Source organism: Natator depressus, chromosome 5, assembly GCF_965152275.1.
Source record: "Natator depressus isolate rNatDep1 chromosome 5, rNatDep2.hap1, whole genome shotgun sequence".
Lineage (NCBI taxonomy): Eukaryota > Metazoa > Chordata > Testudines > Cheloniidae > Natator > Natator depressus.
Window position 1 is genome coordinate 3,042,672 of NC_134238.1, and position 17,826 is coordinate 3,060,497.

Genomic DNA, 17,826 nt, shown 5'->3' on the forward strand with positions numbered 1-17,826 from the left:
TATTCATAAAAGGAAAAAGATAGAGATGAGAGCTAGAATTGGTTAACTTGTCTAGGGTGTCACCCAGAAGCACAGCATAAGCTTGAAATACAGACAGTCTAGAACCAATACTTGTATCTTTAAATACAAAAATGATACATGCAAACAGACAGCATAATCATAACCAGCAAACCATAACCGTGCCTTACATACCTCATTTGACCCCCTTTATACAAGATTTGGTGCCACTACAGGACCTTGGTTGCAACAATGTTCTATATGGTCCCAGTTCAAGTCAAGAACGTCACAGGGGCGACCATGGATTTTCTCATCAGCTCTTCGGGGGGGGCCTCCCAGCTGTTTGGACCAGGGAGGCTGCACCGCGGCCTCCACGTCTCCACCCTGAGGGTTGCCCTGGCCCTCCCTTCTCTGCCCTGGATTTGTGTGTCACTAAACGCCAAGCCCTCAGAGCCGACCCACTGCACACGGGGGAGGAGGACGGGACACACAACACAAAGGGCTGATGGTCCGTGGGGAACAGCACATGCGCGCGCGTGCACACCCACGTGCGCTCACACCCACGTGCACAGCTACCACCACTGCATCTGCTCAAGGGCACGTTGGATGGCAAAGCCTTTGTTTGCACATGCAGCCATAGTCCAGGCAGGCACAGCCATGGGAACTGCATGCACAGGGCCTACCCCAGGGGGAATTTGGCCCTGGGCTCCATAGACGCTGCGTCTCCCGGCGCGTTTTAGAACTAGTCCAGACAGAATCCAAACCCCATGCAGGTGCCTGCAGCTGCTCACGGCTGGATTCTGCACGTGACGTTCACAAGGATTTGCACGGGCCCCGGGTGCGGGTGGAAATATTCACCAGCCCCCACGTTTTCACATCAACAGATTGTTCTGCTACAGACCTCCATGGGAAAGCATGCTAATCGATATGAGACGGGGCATGTGCGCAACCAGGGAGCAGAAACCTGGCCCCACGCACCACAAATAGCGAACAGCCCGAGGTGGAAACAACCCGTCCCAACTCCTTGCCGTGCATTCACCAGCAACGCACCAGCCAGCCCGGCACCTGAGCAGCCCAGCAGCCCTGCCCTCTAACCAGCCCTCCGCCCGCGGGGATGGTGGCCACGCGTTGGCCGGACAGCAGACAAGCAGAGGAAAGCTGGCGTTAGCCGTGTGATTCACTCTGCTCTCTCAGTGCCCCTCCAGGCACCGGAGCGTGTGTTCGTGAAGGTTTAATTAGCTTCCTTTCTCTGGTCTCTGCGGCCGCGGCTCTCCTCTGCCCACGAGGCCACAGGAACCACGGGGAGTGTCCCAACCCAGGGCTCTCGGCTGAGCAGACCCATACGAGGGACCTGCCTGGGAATTTCACAGAGTTACAGCTCAGATCTTAAAAAGGCAAATACTGCAGTTAGCAGCCCCATGGAAGGCGGGCACGGGGTGAGTCAGCAATTAACGCAAGAGCCTGACCCTCCTGGAGACCTGTGTTCGAATCCTGCCTCTGCCACTCCCAAACAAAGAGGACTGCCTGCTCCCATCCCTTCCTCAGGTTGTTCACAGCCAGGTCAGAGCCAGCAGGATCAGTGCTGCTTGCTCGAGAATGGCCCAGGATTGGAATAACAGGGTGGCTGTGGGTCGGGACTGAGGGGCATTGGCAGAGCTGGATATACAGAGCTCAGGACTGGAATAGCGGGGTGTGGGGCTGAGGGGCCCCAGGAAAGCTGCGGTAAGCAGTCCCGGGCTGGAATGACTGGGAGCTGATATCCCGTGGCAAAGCCGGAGGGAAGGGGCAGGTCTGGATTAGCCGTGTTTGCTGCTGGCCGCCTTTGGGGGCACTGCCTGAGGGATGCTGGCACAGCGGCTGCCCACACTAAGCCTGGCTCTACCCCGCAGTCCCAGCTCGATGGCATGCGCCTGCACCCCCAAGCTCACATCAGAGCCAAGTCAGGAACGTGGCGACTCTCTGAGGGCAGCCCTGCCGTGTGCTGCAGCAAACTGGCAGGAGGCACTGCTATGCCATGCCACGGCTGCAAGTGCCCATCTCGAGCGTGGCTACCATTCTCCCGTGCTACCCGCCAGCGTGAGCAGAGAGAGGCTGCATGACAGTGCAGTGCTGCCTGCCAGGCCCCTGTGGCTCTCCCAGCAGCAGCCAGCCCTTTCCAGGCGTCCACACCAGCTCGTCTGGTGCAGGGGTTAAGCGTGCACAGATGCATGGCTAGCGGATGGGCAACATCCCTGCAGCCAAGCTCCCAGCCCTGCCCCTGTCTGTTTGCAATGGGCTTTGGAGCGGTGACGCTTGGCATCAGAGCAACTGCAGGAACTCACGTCCAGCATCCCACGCGCCAAGGGCACGCTGGGCACTGGTGGGCATGCTGCCGGTTTTCTGGGGTGCGTCCGCCTAGCTCCATTAAGCACCATCACGGCAACCCTGCACCAGTCACAATCTGGGGGTGAGGAGAGGGGCCCTGTCTCTTTAAACCTGGAGCAGGAAGCGAGCCAGAGTGGGGCTAGCGCCGAGGAAGCAGAGACACAAAAGGGCTCCCCTTGGTCTTCCCAAACCTGCCTTGTTTGGGAAGAAATCGCCGGCTTTGAGGGGAGGGGTTTTGTTAACGTCACCTGACCTGGGTTCTGAGGACAATTTATTTGGAACCAGAACAAGAGTAAAAGACAATTGCCGAAGTTCACCCGTCCCCATGGACCTGCCCGCAGGGAAAGAGCCTGGCACCAGCTTCCAACCCCACCCTCCCCATCCCATGTACGTGTACACCCCCCCATATATGTACACTCACGCGTACACCCCCCTGGGCGCACACACCTGCTCCCTGACAGATGCCACAACCACCAATGCACTCAGCCCCCAGCTTCCCTCACCTCCCCTTCACCCCCATTCACACTAGCAACTCCAAACACTCTTGCCTGCCCCTGCCCCTGCCCCCCCCCCCCCCCCCAGCGCCGACACTAACCTACCCCAAAGGACGGCTGTGCTGGAGCTCCAGAAGCAGCAGCCGCTCCTCGGAGCCAAATCCCAGCGCCCTGCCCTGGTCACACGCACGCCGCTCTCCAGAGGACGCGGCCCCTGGGAACACAAGGCTGGTAATTGCGTCCGGCATCGTCAAGCTCAGCTGGTTGAATGAGAGACCCAGAGCTGGAGCAGGACGGGGCCAGGTGCTTTGGGGAAGAGCGACCCAGAGAGCGGGGGGGGGGGGGGGGGGGGGGGAGGGGCTACACAGTTATGAATGTAAAAAAAAAAAAAAAAAAAAAACTAAAAACCCCAACACGAGCATGGAGGGACAAAATGAGAAAGGCCGAGGCCCAAAGTGAGATTAAACTGGTTAGGGGCATGGAGGGTGACGCGCGACCATTTTTCAGGTACATGAGAAGCCAGAGGCTGCCCACGCACACAGCACGCAGCGAGGGGGGAAGCCAATGACAGGGAAACTCAGCGGTGGCCGAAGGGTTGGACGCCGGGTTTTTTCCGCTTTCACCAGAAAAGGACAGCAGCGACCGGCCAGCTACCATAGTGACCATCGGTGCACGTGGGGTAGGATCTGAGGCTAGGACAGGAAAAGAACAAGCTCAGAACTACTTGGACAAGTTATACGTCTTCGGGTCTGCCTACGCAGTCACTAGCCTCCCGCGGCTGGCCTGTGCTAGCCGACTCACTGCTGTGTAGATTTCCGGGTTCGCGCTGGAGCCCGGGCTCTAGGACCCTGCGGGGTTGGAGACATTTCTAACACACCCTGGAATAAATGAAGAACTGGCTGGAGATCTCTGAGCCAGTAGCGATTAACTTTGAGAACTCGGGGCAGACAGGAGAGATCCCGGATGACTGGAAAAGGCACACGGAAACCGTGGGATCAGCCCAGGCCTGTCGCTGGGGAGTCCAGCCGGGAGGGGGTCCCTTGGCCCTTCGGTCAGCTGCTTGGTGAGGCAGCTAGACCCACATGTTGCACTGGTCCCCGGGCGCAGAGAGAAGATGCGATAGATGCCCCAGGCTCAGGACAGAGGGAGGTGCCCTCTCAGGCGGTATTGGACAGGAGAGAACAGGCCTCTCCCTGTGAAAGCTGGGCAGATCCGGGTCCCTGCTCCCAGCCCATCCCTCCCGGCAGGTGGGAGAGCTTCCCGCTGGCCAGTGAGTTGCTGGCAATGAGGGAGCAGAGGCAGCTGACCCTGTTCCCACCAAGCCTTCTCTCTTCTGAGGGCGACGCTCGGAAGGGGGCAAACGTGGGGGGAACTTGGGACAGAGCAGGAAGCCGGCTAAGGGCCCGATTCTGCTCTCTGGCACTGGTGTAAATCCGGAGTGACTCCACTGCGGTCAGCAGATTCACACGCGTGCGAAGGCAGGATCCCACCCAAACGCTGCTGCTTTGAACCTTCTGTTTAGATTTCTCTGGGATGAGGTCACCACTCCGGTATTTTTTTTCCACCAGGAACTCAGTTACATTGTCCTCCCCGCACCGCCCTGGCCCCCACCGAGGCCGGAGCCTGCACATGCCAGCACACGGGCGGCTGCTCCGCACGCTGCTGCCCTTTGCCTGCTAACGGCCGCCTGTCAACTGAAAAGCATCTGGCGGGTCACCCAGGGTTCATTAGCTGCCGCCTGCGGCTGTTTGTGAAGACGGGAGACGTTCGAGATGCCAGGAATCTTCCAGCTGATAACCATGGACCCCCGTGCCTGCAGCTTTGATGACTTGATCTCGGGTCCCTGGCCCGGGCTATGCAGGAGGGTCTGGCCCCGAAGTCTGCTCACCTCACAGAGAAAAAGTGACCAATGGATTCTTCCAGGCTCGGGACGAGGGACTCTCTGGTGACTGAGGAGGATTTGGGGCTTTTCCAGGGTGCCCAGCACGGTCATGAACGACTGGGCACCTCCAGGCGCTGGAAGGGGCTAGACACACGGTCACCCAGGCAGCCTGCTGGGTCCCTCGGGGCTGTGACTTTTCGCACGCACAGCTAAAAATTTCAGAGTAGCAGCCCTGTTAGCCTGTATCCGCAAAAAGAAAAGGAGGACTTGTGGCACCTTAGAGACTAACAAATTTGTTAGTCTCTAAGGTGCCACAAGTCCTCCTTTTCTTTTAGAGCTACAAATGTTATTGGCCAGGGGAAACAATTGTGCTCCTTTAAAGGTCCAGCGCCTGTGTGTACCTCCCACCACACCTGCCATGCGAGAAGGGCCAGCCCGGGTCGGCCCAGAAGCCTGGATGTTGCTTCCCCTGCCAAGCGCCGGGCAGTTTCTGTTCTATGGAGGCTTTACAACTATCTGCCAGTTTAAACCATTCGTCTGAGCTGCAGCGAGGCCCTGGCTGAAGTTCCTGAGCAGAGTCTGGGGAGGAATCTGGGGAATTCAGTGACTGGAGCTGGGCTCTTCAAAGCATGTTCAGAGCCAACTAACGTGAGGTCGAAGGCCCATGCTCTGAGGTCACTTATCTCAGGCGGAGATTTTACAGCTGCGTCCATGAGACACTGCTACAATCTTCTCCTGAGGCTAGATTGGACTTCACACCCGGCCAGCCACGTGTGCACAGCAAACCCAGGAATCAAAATCACAGGGCAGCCGAGACCAGGCCTGAGATACAGCGTTGGGTGGGGACCCTGGGGATATGGACAAACCAGAGGGAGTTCAGAGCAGAGGCAAACGGAGCTGAGAGGAGACGCGGCTCAGCAAGGCTCAGGGGTCAGGGTAACGCTCGGTAAACACTCAGAGGACACGGTAACAGGTAAAGCTCGCCACAGAGGGAGGGAACTGAGACAGGGAACCTGAGGCTAACTAGGTGTGGCAAGCCTCTGGCTAGGGGCTGCCTCGGGCCATCAGTTATTCAGCTGAACTGCCCCCGGAAATCAAAGCCGATGGCACTGGATGGCCCAGCGAGGCTGCGGACTGGGGCACGGTGGGAGCCCCATCACCTAGGAGGTCTGACACAAGACAGGGCGAGGCCCTGGAGAACACACAAAGGCCACGCTCCAGCCCCAGGAGACGGCCTGAGTGAGAGCAGGTCAAGCCCATCCACAGCGTCTCAGATCAGGGGCTGGATCCAAAACCCATGGGCATCGTTGGAAAGACTCCCACTGACTCAGTGGGCCCGAGAGCCCCACACACAGCTCAGGGCAGACCCAGGGCTTTTATGGGTAAATGCCGAGATGCCCCAACTGGACCAGCCTGGGAGGAGCGTGACGGGAACGTTCTGCGCTGCATCCTCTGCCTAGGAACGTGCCCACCCGGGCCCCCCGGCCCTGCTGGTCACTCAGAACAGCGCTGTTCTCCCCATCTGCCACCCCTCAGTGGCGGGCTCGCCACGTCCCCAGCTTGGCGTCCAAGTCCTTTTGCTCTTGCTAATTGTGCAGAAAACACAACTCGTCTCAATTGCTCTTTTTTAAAAGCAGAAAAAAGTATAACTGGGTTTGAAAGAGAACTAGACAAGTTCCTGGAGGACAGGTCCTACGAGCCAAGATGGTCAGGGACACAACCCCGTGCCCTGGGTGTCCCTACACCTCTGACTGCCAGACCTTGCCAGAAGCTGGGAGTGGACAACAGGGGATGGATCACTTGATGATTACCGGTTCTGTTCATTCCCTCTGGGGCACCTGGCACTGGTCACTGTCGGCAGACAGGACACCGGGCTGGATGGACCTTTGGTCTGACCCAGTCTGGCCCTTCTTGTTTCTATTCTCTTCCCTCCCCTCACAGGACAGGGACTTAAATAACTTTGTAAATAACATCTGAACTGAGACAACCCGGGAGTTTGAGCCCCAGAGCTGCAGAAAGCTCTGGGTGAGTCAAAGCAGGGGTTACCTGAACACAGGAATACCATTCCATGGACTTTAGAGGGAGCCGGCCAGGCCTGTACCCAGTCCCCTCTCCCACCAGTGCCCCATTTAGGAGGAATATGGCATACTCCTAGAACTGACCACATGCGATACATGCATACAGGGGACATTTCTGTCTAACCCAGTCAGACGGTGGTAGGTTTGTACCCTAAGCTATAGATTTGGAACCCCTGACACACGTCACTATCCTCACTATTCAGGGTTTGAGTCCCTCTAATCTCTTGGCAGGAGCGATATCTTGTGGCAGTGAGTTCCATGGGTTCATCACATGTTACTTAAAAACACATTGTCCTGGGTCGGTTTTGAATTTGTTGCTTTTCAGTTTTGCTGAAAGTTGCCTTGTGCCTGTGTTACAAGACAGGGTAGAAAGAAATGCTCAGTGACTCGCTCCTCCCTTCACACTCTGTACCCATCCACAGCACTCCTTGCTCAGTGTGATAGCCCTGATCTTTGCCAGCTGTCCTCTTACAGCAGTCTCTCCAGGCCTGCAATCATTTTTACTAGCCTGTTTCTATTTCTGCTCTATCCTGTCTGAGAGGAGGGGACCAGAACTGAACACGCTCTCCCATGTAAGGGCATCCCACTGCTTTATAGGGTAGGGCCACCATAGTTTCAGCTTCATTCTCCAGCCCTCTCTTAGTGGGGCCTCACAACTTGCCAGCGTTTTTGCCCACTGCTGCACACATCACCGAGCGGCCCACAACGATGCCTGGATGTTTCTCCCGAGCAGGTACAGTCGATGGAACCCAGGACTGTGTGCGATCGCTTGAAAGCGCCCTTCCAACCGATCTCCTAGCACTTGCCCACGCTTAGCTTAACCAGCCGTCACACTGCCCAGGCACCTCTCAAGCTCCCCACGCAGCCTTGTCTAGAGCCAACCCCACTGCAGTTCCCGCTGCGGTCAATGGGCGCCTTTCGGCGGCTGGCAGCGACGGCTAGGCCAGGCCGCCAACAAAACAACGGTCCGATATGGGCACATTTTCCCACTTTCGTCAGTGCCGGGGGGGAGAGACGGAAATGTGGCTGGGGGAGTCAGAGCTTCGGTTAGTGAGAACCTGGGCTCACCACGTCAACGACAAGGGCAAAGGCGGGAGTGTTGCAGCTCTTCCCACAGGAGCGCTGGTAAAACTCGATTCCTTTTATTATTTGGAGCATCGCAGTCACACGAGGCGCTGTACAAAGGCAGAAGAAAGAGACGGCCCCTGCCCCAAAGAGCTTGTGTGTCGCGCTGCGGAGAAAAGAGGTTTCAGGGCCCGTCTCAGAGTGGTCACACTGTCTGGAGGGGAAGGGGGCCAATTTTCGCATCCCTCTTCCCGTGTCCCCTGTTCGCCTCGGAGCGGGCTGCTTGGAAAACAGGGAGTGTTCCCCACAGCAATATTCTGAAGAAACCAACCGTTTTCTTTGAAAACCAAACACCGCCGGGCTTTTAACAATGGAACGAGCTTTGGTTTTGCATCAAAAAAATGAAAGTTACAAATGAAATGAAAATTTTCACCAAAAGGGTTTTTTTGGGTGTTGGTTTTACAAACAACACAAAAACAGATGGAAAATGTTCAAACTATTGTCACTCTCGTTACGAAAACATCACAACTTTGAAAACTCTCTAAAACCAGCCCAGCAATCCCCTGGAGAGCCTGGAGCCACTATGTATTGCTGGGTTTGGGCAGAGACGCCAGCCGGCTCATGGCCCGTTGTACTAGGTGTTTGGGGCAGTCCCTGTCTACACCCCAATTCCTGGCCCATGTCTCTGGAATGGGCAGAGCCCAAACCCTGAGATCCAGACATGCCCTGAATCCACACCCAGCTCAGACTCCTCTCTGGAAAAAAAAGAAAAGAAAAAGGGAAGCACCAAGCTGGGGCAGATGGAAACAAGGGAAGTTCCTGTCCCGTGAGCGCAGTCTCTAGCCAGCCAGTTCCCCTGAGAGGGATTTTCCTTTAGTGGAACAGAGCACGGGGGAAATCACTGCAGGGGGGAGGGCTAATGCATGTGCACCCCCACGTGGGTCCGGGTCCCTGCGTGCTCACGGGCGTACACCTCCCCCCCCGACCTGGGTCCGTGCATTCACACATGTGCACACACACAATTAGACTTTAGACAAGTTTCTGATGTGACATTTATAAACAGCTGCTCTCAATCCAAGCAGCCTTCATCCCAACTGAGGCCCAATGCCCCCCGGGCCCCATCACGCCAGCGTGGGCCCCCCGTCTTGCCAGCGCTGTACATAACGTGGTTCTGTCGGGTCGCTGAGGCGGCTGCCTTGAGAACCGCGTCACGAAATGATTGATCCGCAATAGCCAACACCTGGGCTCATCCGAAGCCGCCGCAGACCCCAGCCAGAGCACAATACATGTCCTCTCCCCCACACCCCTGAACGCTCACCGCACCCCATCCTCTGCTCGGGACACCCAGCCACCAGCTGGGGACAGGGACGGAGCACTTATGTGTCAGAGCCACCGGCAGCTCCCTCCGTGGGTCTGCGTCTCCTGCCATGACGTGGGAGCCATTCCCCACTGCAGCGCTTCCCCGCGGGGATGGAAGGCTAGGGGGTGGGGCACTAAACTGGCACCCTAACAAACCTGGATTCAGTTCCCTGCTTCGCCGCAGACTTCCTGCCTGACCCTGGGCAAGTCACTTAATCTGCTGTGTGCCTCGGCTCCCGTCCGTACAACGGGGGCACTGCCCTGCCTGTGGGTCAATACGCCAGCAACGGGGAGGCGGTCAGATGCTCTGGCGACTAGGGCTGCATGGATACATGGAGAGAGGCGCATCCATCACACGAGCAGCGTAACCATCCACGTTCACAGAGAGAAGCGGCAGCTGTCAGCCAGCTGCATACGGGCACCCATGGGGAAGGGATCCGGGGCGTCCTGCCCCACTGAGAGAGATGGGAGCCCGCACAGCTGCACTCAGGGAGATGGGAGCGTGCCCCTACCCGGCGGGCACACACACAGAGGTGACTATGAGCACCCTGTATCACAGTGCCGCTGATCCATTCCTCCTGTAGGGGGCAGCCCCACCCCACACACTCACCAGGCACTTGGCCGAAGACTCCCATTCTAGTGCCCGTGACTAATGCCCAGGGACACTCAGGTTTGGGCAGGGCCTAGGGAGGGGGAGCCCCCAGGCTCCAACGTATCTGACGTCTCCCAGTGGGAGCCCAGGAGCTGGGCTCAGTTACAATGGACGCCTAGGCTAGGCAGCCGGCCTGGCTGGGCCCTTTGCTCCGCAGCCCTGCGACGCTCTGGGGGACCCGTTCCCCACGCAGCCAGGCTCTCTGCCTGGGCCGGGCACAGACAGCGGAGCTGCCAGGCACGGCTGGGCCCCAGCTGGGCCCCGGGATGTCCTGCAGCAGAAGGGCCACGGAGGCTGTAAACTGAGCCCAGGGGCTTCCGATAAGCCCGGCAGCAGCAACGGGGAACCGGGGCTGGTCCAAGTTTCTCGGAGTCTCCATCGGCATGAGTCACTCGCTCATCTCACCCAGCCAGTGCCATGCAGGCCAAACGCCCTTCCCCCGTGCCCGCACCGAGCCCAGGGACTTCACCCGCCAGGGAAAAAGCGGCTTATCAGAGCTCATCTGCACGTCAGGTTTTCCCCCTTTGGTGTCTGCAAGAGTGAAGAGCTGGGGCCAGCTGGGCAGAGCGGGCAAAGGTGGAGGAAGGGCTGGGTCTGCTTCCCACCCCTGGCTGTGCCAATGTCCCTCAATGCTGAGCCACGACCCCCTACTATTCCAGTGCCAGGCTCCCCACCACCACAGAGCTCCACCAGTGCCCCCCAAATCCCAACCCGGCCCCCTTCCCCTGCTATTCCAGTGCAGGGCTCCCCTCCACCACACAGAGCTCCTCCAGTGCCCCCCAAATCCCGACCCGGCCCCCTTCCCTGCCATTCCAGTGCCAGGCTCCCACAAACACACAGAGCTTCTCCAGTGCCCCCCAAATCCCAAACCCAGCCCCCTTCCCTTGTTATCCCAGTGCCAGGCTCCCCCCCCCCCCACAGAGCTTCTCCAGTGCCCCCCAGATCCAGACCCGGCCCCCTTCCCCTGCTATTCCAGTGCAGGGCTCCCCTCCACCACACAGAGCTTCTCCAGTGCCCCCCAAATCCCGACCCGGCCCCCTTCCCCTGCTCTTCCAGGGCCAGGCTCCCCCCCCCCCACAGAGCTTCTCCAGTGCCCCCCAAATCCCGACCCGGCCCCCTTCCCCTGCTCTTCCAGGGCCAGGCTCCCCCCCCCCAGAGCTCCACGAGTGCCCCCCACTCCGCCGCCTCCCGTCTGAGATGACCCCCAGCCCTGCGGGGTTCAGGGTGCACTGCAGAGACCCTGCCCCCCTCGCCCTGGTCCCGGCCTGACCCCCCTCAAGGTAGCCACCTCGCAACGGCAGGTGGGCCAAAGCAAAGGGCTGGCTGGAGTGCCCCTCTGCACCCAGCGGCCCCCACTCCAGGGCGGATCGGCGCCGGACAGCCCTGCAGTGACCTGCGCTCGCATCGACCCACGCTGGGTGCAGACACGGAGCGGGGCCAGCCCCGTCCAGAGCCCAGCCCGGTCCCCGCCAGCCCGCGGTGCAGTAGCCAGCTGGCCAGCAAGGAGGCGGCCCCGAGCACTGGATCCACTGGCCCCTGGGCTTCCCACTGCACCCAGCAGCGACCGGGACAAACCCCCAGGCACCGAGTGAAGGAGTCTGGTGTCTACGAACCCTTCGCGAGCGAAACTCGACCCCAGCCCCCACCGCGAGCCCCAGGCGGCCCTGACCCCAAACACTGGGGCCGGGCAGGGCCGGGTCAGCTCCAGACCCACAAGCGGCACCTTGCAGGCTTGTCCCTGGGACGGGTCTGACCAGCCCGGAGCCGCGGGGAGTCTGGCTTCCAGACCGCCCCAGGGACCGGCTGCCCGGCCCCCCCGGCGCTGTCCGGGCAGCCGGCACCGCTAGGGCAATGGCCGCGGGGAGGCCGGAATGCCCCGGCCAGGAGGGGCAGGCGCTGCACGGAGGGACCGCAGGGGCACAGAGCGAGCTGGGGCCGGGCCGGGGGCTTCTCAGCTGGTGCATCGCTCGTGTCCCCGATGGGCCCGTCCGTCTGTCCAGAGCCGCCAGGGGACCCCCGGCCAGACGCGCACGGACCGCGCTGGGGGTTGGCGGACACGCTGGGGCCGGTTGTCCCGGGGAGGACGAGTGGGGGAGCCCCGCACCCCGCTCCAGCCCCCACCGCAAACGGGCCGGGGGAGGGGGGGTGGGATCCGGCAGCGCACGGTCCCTGGTGGCTGCTCCCCGCCGGGGCCCCGCTCTGCGCCCATCCCGGCGGCGTCTGGGCTCCCCGCTCTCTCTTACCTTCCCCGCTGTTACCGGGCTGCGAGCTGCATGGTGGCCGGCCGGCCCTCGGGCGCGCCCTGCTCCCCGCTCCGCTCCGCGGCTCTCACTGGGCGCAGCGACCCTCCGCCGAGCCCCGGCGCGCTGCGCCCCTCGCCATGGCGCGGCCCCAGCCGGGCTGCCCGAGCCTCCCGCCCGGCACGTCGGAGCAGGCGCTGGCCGGCGGCGGGGGCTCCCGCGGCCCAATTGGAGAATCCCCCTGCCAATCCGGGGCCAGGGCTCCCGGGCGCTTCCTGTCTGGGCGGCGGGGCCGGGCCCTGCGGGGGGCCGGCCGGGAGGAGGCTTTGCGCTCTCGGGAGCGCACGGCGCGGGCAGGGCGCCGGGCTCCCCCTGCCTGCCCCCGGGACCCGCCTGGCGCGGGCCCCCGGACCTGCCCCCTCACGCTGCCCCACAACCGCGGGGACGGCCAGCGCCGGCCCCCAAACGCCCGGCCTCACCCCGACTGCGGGGTCACCGCCCCCCTAGGGTCTGCGCAGCGGGCAGGGCAGGAGGGCAGGCCCGGGGCCGCCTCTGCCCGGAGGAGCGATGCGGAAGGGACTGGGGGACTGGCTCTGTACTGAGCCCGCCCGGGGACCTGAGGCGAGTCCCCTGCTCCGTGCCTCAGTTTCCCCACCCGTGCCCCATGGGCAGAGTGTTCCTCACGGGAGCTGCTGGGACAGAAGCAAAATCAATATGGTTTATCAGAATAAAGTTTTTTCTTTGAAAAGTTTCGCCAAAACTTTCACAACTTCCCCCTGCCCCCATTTGCCTTTTGTTGGGCAAAATCCCACTTTTCCTCTCCCTTTGTCAAACTTTAAAAACTTTCCACAGGAAAAGGTGCGGGGAACACACGCAAGATGAGTGTTCCACCACATTTTAAAACCGGGCGCGGGGGTGTTGGCTGGTTTTGGTTTGGTTGGAAATTACAAGGGAAATGATTTGTTTGACGTGAAAAAAAATCCAGTTGTCAAATCCCCATTTTCCAATTAAAAAAATATTCAACAAAAAAGTTTTGAGCAGTGACGCCCTGAGCCACGTCCCAGTGACGCCCCGAGCCACATCCCAGCGACGCCCTGAGCCACGTCCCAGTGACATCCTGAGCCACCTCCCAGCGACGCCCCGAGCCATGTCCCATGTTGATCACAGGGCCCAGGAGTGGGTGTGCCCCTGTGCCGGCCCACCAGGGCGGCCCTACAGTAACAGTCCCAGGGCTGCCCCTGTGCCGGCCCACTGGGACGGCCCTAAAATAACAGCCCCAGGGGTGCCCCTGTGCCGGCCCACCAGGACAGCCCTACAGAAACAACCCCGGGGGTGCCCCTGTGCCAGCCCACCAGGGCGGCCCTACAGTAACAACCCCGGGGGTGCCCCTGTGCCAACCCACCAGGGTGGCCCTACAGTAACAACCCCGGGGGTGCCCCTGTGCCGGCCCACCAGGGCGGCCCTACAATAACAACCCCGGGGGTGCCCCTGTGCCAACCCACCAGGGCGGCCCTACAGTAACAACCCCGGGGGTGCCCCTGTGCCAACCCACCAGGGCAGCCCTACAGTAACAACCCCGGGGGTGCCCCTGTGCCAGCCCACCAGGGCGGCCCTACAATAACAATCCCGGGGGTGCCCCTGTGCCAACCCACCAGGGCGGCCCTACAGTAACAACCCCGGGGGTGCCCCGTGCCAGCCCACCAGGGCGGCCCTACAATAACAATCCCGGGGGTGCCCCTGTGCCAGCCCACCAGGGCAGCCCTACAGTAACAACCCCAGGTGTGCCCCTGTGCCAGCCCACCAGGGCGGCCCTACAGTAACAACCCCGGGGGTGCCCCTGTGCCAACCCACCAGGGCGGCCCTACAGTAACAACCCCGGGGGTGCCCCTGTGCCGGCCCACCAGGGCAACCCTACAGTAACAACCCCGGGGGTGCCCCTGTGCCAACCCACCAGGGCGGCCCTACAGTAACAACCCCGGGGGTGCCCCTGTGCCAACCCACCAGGGCGGCCCTACAGTAACAACCCCGGGGGTGCCCCTGTGCCAGCCCACCGGGGCGGCCCCATAATAACAAACCAGCGTGCAGAGAGCAGCACTAACGAGGAATTGTGCAATAACCAGCCATCCCTGCAGCCGTACAATCCCAAGCGGCGTGGGTGTCTCTGGGTACGTGTGCGCTGTGATAAAACACCCGCCACTGGCCCCGTGCCCAGCCCCACAGCACCAGCGCTGGTCAGATCTGCGTGTTACGGTGTAACAGTCCTTGCCAGCCTGCCTGGGATCAGCCTCCCGCCTGGGGGAGGGGAGCTGCGTTCGGCTGCGGAGGTCATGGAGGAGTGCTGAAGTGCGGGGGCGGGGACGAGAGGCTGCAGGTCTGCCAAGGGCCCTGGCAGCAGGCGAGTTGATGTCTGCCAGACGCCTCGCTGGAGCAGGGATCCACTGGGTGCAAATGGTTCAATGTACCTGCCACCCCCAGGAGGGGCCTATTCACCCGCCGCAGCCCCGGCTGGAGGAGACGGTGTTAAACCCAGCAAGGCCGGACACCAGCAGAGCCCACTCCCTCCCGGTGCCATGCCCGAGGGGGGATCCGAACCGGTGCCCCGATGGCACTGGCAGCAGGTCCTCCGTGAGGGGCCCTCGCCCCGGCACTTGCCAGCCTCACGGAGGAGTTCCCAGACATGCTCCAGGGCCATTGGGGCAGGGGAGGGACCGGACAGGGGGTAGTGAGGCGATGGGGTGGGAGTGAGCTGTGCTGGTCTGAGTCGTTAGCGTCACTGGTAATTACTGTGCTGGGGGGATCTGGGGGTTGGGGCAGGCGCACCTCAAATCACCAAACACAACAGGCTTCAATTCCCCCTTTCACGCCCTCCCAAGACACAGAAACCCGGAGGCCAGGAGCCTTCCTGGGAAGCGGCTGCCGAGCGAAGGAGGCTGGAGAAGGGGCTGCAGGCTCCCCCTGCTCTGTGGGCCCCCCAGCATCCCAGGCTGCCAGTGACAAGCAGGTGGGGATTAGACACAGCTGGGGTCACACCACAGTGCGCTGGGCACGGCCAGGCTTCTTATGTGCTGAACGAGCCGGGCAGGCGGAACGGGAATCCAGAACTGCAGCGGTTCTAACCCTGCGGGCTTTACCCCCCAAATGGAAAAGGAGAGAGGACAGCAGGGTTAGGGCACATGAAACTGAGGGGGGCTATTAGCTAGAGCTAGGCATGACAGGCACGGGCAAGCTTCCCTCCCCCAGCTCTGCTAGTGCCCCTCACTCCCAACCCACAGCCCCCTGCGACCCCAGCACTGGGCCCCCCACCCCCACAGCTCTGTTAGTGCCCCTCAATCCCGACCCCCAGCCCCCAGCGACCCCAGCACTGGGCCCCCCACCCCCCCAGCTCTGCTAGTGCCCCTCAATCCCAACCCACAGCCCCCGGCGACCCCAGCACTGGGCCCCCCACCCCCACAGATCTGCTAGTGCCCCTCACTCCCGACCCACAGCCCCCTGCAACCCCAGCACTGGGCCCCCCACCCCCACAGCTCTGAAACCTGTCATTATGCAAGGCACTGCATTTAGCCGTATGGAGTGGAAATCTATCAACTGCGTAAGTGAGCTGTAGCTCACGAAAGCCTATGCTCAAATAAATTGGTTAGTCTCTAAGATGCCACAAGTACTCCTTCTCTTTTTGCAAATACAGACTAACACGGCTGTTACTCTGAAAGCAGCAAGGACAGCGCACGGGGAGGGAAGAGGGTCAGATGGGATGGGTGGGGGAGGGGTGCCCAGGGCCCAGAGTGGATTCAGCACAAATGCTGGGGCCAGGGGCTCCCTGGGCACGGGACGCAGCTGCTTGCGGGGCTGGAGAAGTCGGGGGGATGGGCAGGGGAGATGAGGGAGGGTGGGTGGGTATGAGAACAGCCTGGGGTGGCTGCACCTACTCAGGCAGAGGCTGCTCCTGACCCTGTTTCCACTGGCTGCAGGGTCCCTGCGCGGCCAGTCCTGGCCCACCCGCCAGCAGCTCCCTGGCTCTGCTCAGTCTCATCCAGCTGCTGCCTTAGGGGCCCCGACTCAGCCCAGAAGCCTTTGCTTCTGTGGGATAGAACACCAGCTAGCAGCATGAGAGGGGTCAGGTTAAGGACTACGCTGGGGGGGTGTAGGTGTGTGAAAATTAAATGATTGCTTTTTTATTTTATTTTTTATTAAAGTTTCAAGCTACGCAGGGCTGAGATGGGACAATATTTGCATCTGAGACTTCCAGGAAGACCTCTTTGTCCAGTGGGATTAATCAGTTAGTGCCACTTGACACAGTTAAGTGTCACATTGGTTAATCAGTAAGGGTACAGCTACACTGCAAAAAACAAACCAAGCCGCCACCCCAAACCCCCAGCAGAAAGTCTCAACTGACTGGGTCTCTTGCTCCTGGGCTGAAAAGAGTAGGATAGCCCTTATGGCTCAGGCGCTGAAACCCAATGGGAAGGGTGGCTCAGAGCCTGAGATCCAGCCCCAGCGGGAACGTCTACACTGCTGGTTTTAGCCCTGTAGCATGTGCTAAGTCAGCTGACCCAGTGCGACCCCGTACCCCAGAGCAACACCCTGGCACTCCCACATTTACCTTGATGATATGCTTATGAGAGGTTTTGTACAAAGTAGGCCTCATGGGATATCAGTCTAAAAGTCTGCATCTGTTGAACACGAATAGCCTATTAGAGCGTATGTGTTGTCAGTGTATGTGTGCGTCACCAAACTATGTTGTGAAGTTAGAAACACCCCATACCAATCTTTCAGGTACAATAATGGAGAAGCTAGACACTGATAATGACCCCATTAAAGGGAACCCACACGCCCAGGGACTATGCAGGCTTCTTAGAGGGAGCACGTAGGCAATGGAGGATGCTGGACCGCTGGACCGGGGAGCAGCTCAGTGTGAAAGGAAGTCCAGATCGATGGGACAGAGGGCTCAGTGGTACTTCAGTTCTAGGTTGCATCTTGGGGAACTTGTCACACCCAGGCTCTGAGATTCACTGTAGTCTTTGTTTTGTTTTTCAGTGCAGATGTACCTCTCTGATTCAGCACTGATCCACTCTCCCTCGCTGATGCTATACTGCTGGGAGGTGCTGTCTTTGGGACAAGACGTTAAACCATTTGTGGTCTCTGAAGATCCTAAAGTATTTCTTGTGTGGGTAGTTATCCATCCTCCAGTGGCCTAGTGAAATTTCAGTGCAGGTAATTATATCCTTCCTCCTCCCTTGCTGCTGCAGTTTCAACTGAGCTACCCAAACCCTCTTGGATAGTGGTGTTGTGTGATGATGCAAAACAGCTTCTGCTTCCACGTAAGAGGTAGCTTATGTTGTCTTCTAAAAAGGAAGTTGAGGCTTAATTAGCTTAAAACAACACAGAGTCCGAGGGCACCTTAAAGACTAACAGATTTATTGGGGCATAAGCTTTCGTGGGTAAAAAACCCAGTTCTTCTGCTGCATAGGGTGAAAATTAGAGATGCAGGCACTATTATACTGACACATGAAGAGAAGGAAGTTACCTCCCCAATTAGCTGTTATTTGTAAAGCACTTTGAGGTACTCAGCACAAAGTACTATAGAAATGTGTAGTGATAAAATTACCACCGCGGCTGAAAAACTTTCTTAAGCTGGTGCAGGGTTGTTAGAGAAGAGGCCTGATAGCTTGTAAACAGAACATACAAAGCAAGTCTCTCT

The 17,826-nt window shown here is 59.9% G+C and overlaps 1 protein-coding gene across 4 annotated transcripts in view; it reads right to left on the reverse strand.

Moving 5' to 3' along the window:
- Window positions 1–12,268, reverse strand: part of IL11RA (interleukin 11 receptor subunit alpha) — a 66,293-nt gene extending 54,025 nt beyond the window's left edge. For all 4 annotated transcript variants that reach the window (XM_074952246.1, XM_074952245.1, XM_074952244.1 and 1 more), the window contains exon 1: window positions 12,135–12,268. The gene's annotated coding sequence lies outside the window, so the exon portion shown is untranslated. The remainder of the gene's footprint in view (window positions 1–12,134) is intronic.
- Between the last annotated feature and the right edge of the window lie 5,558 nt (window positions 12,269–17,826).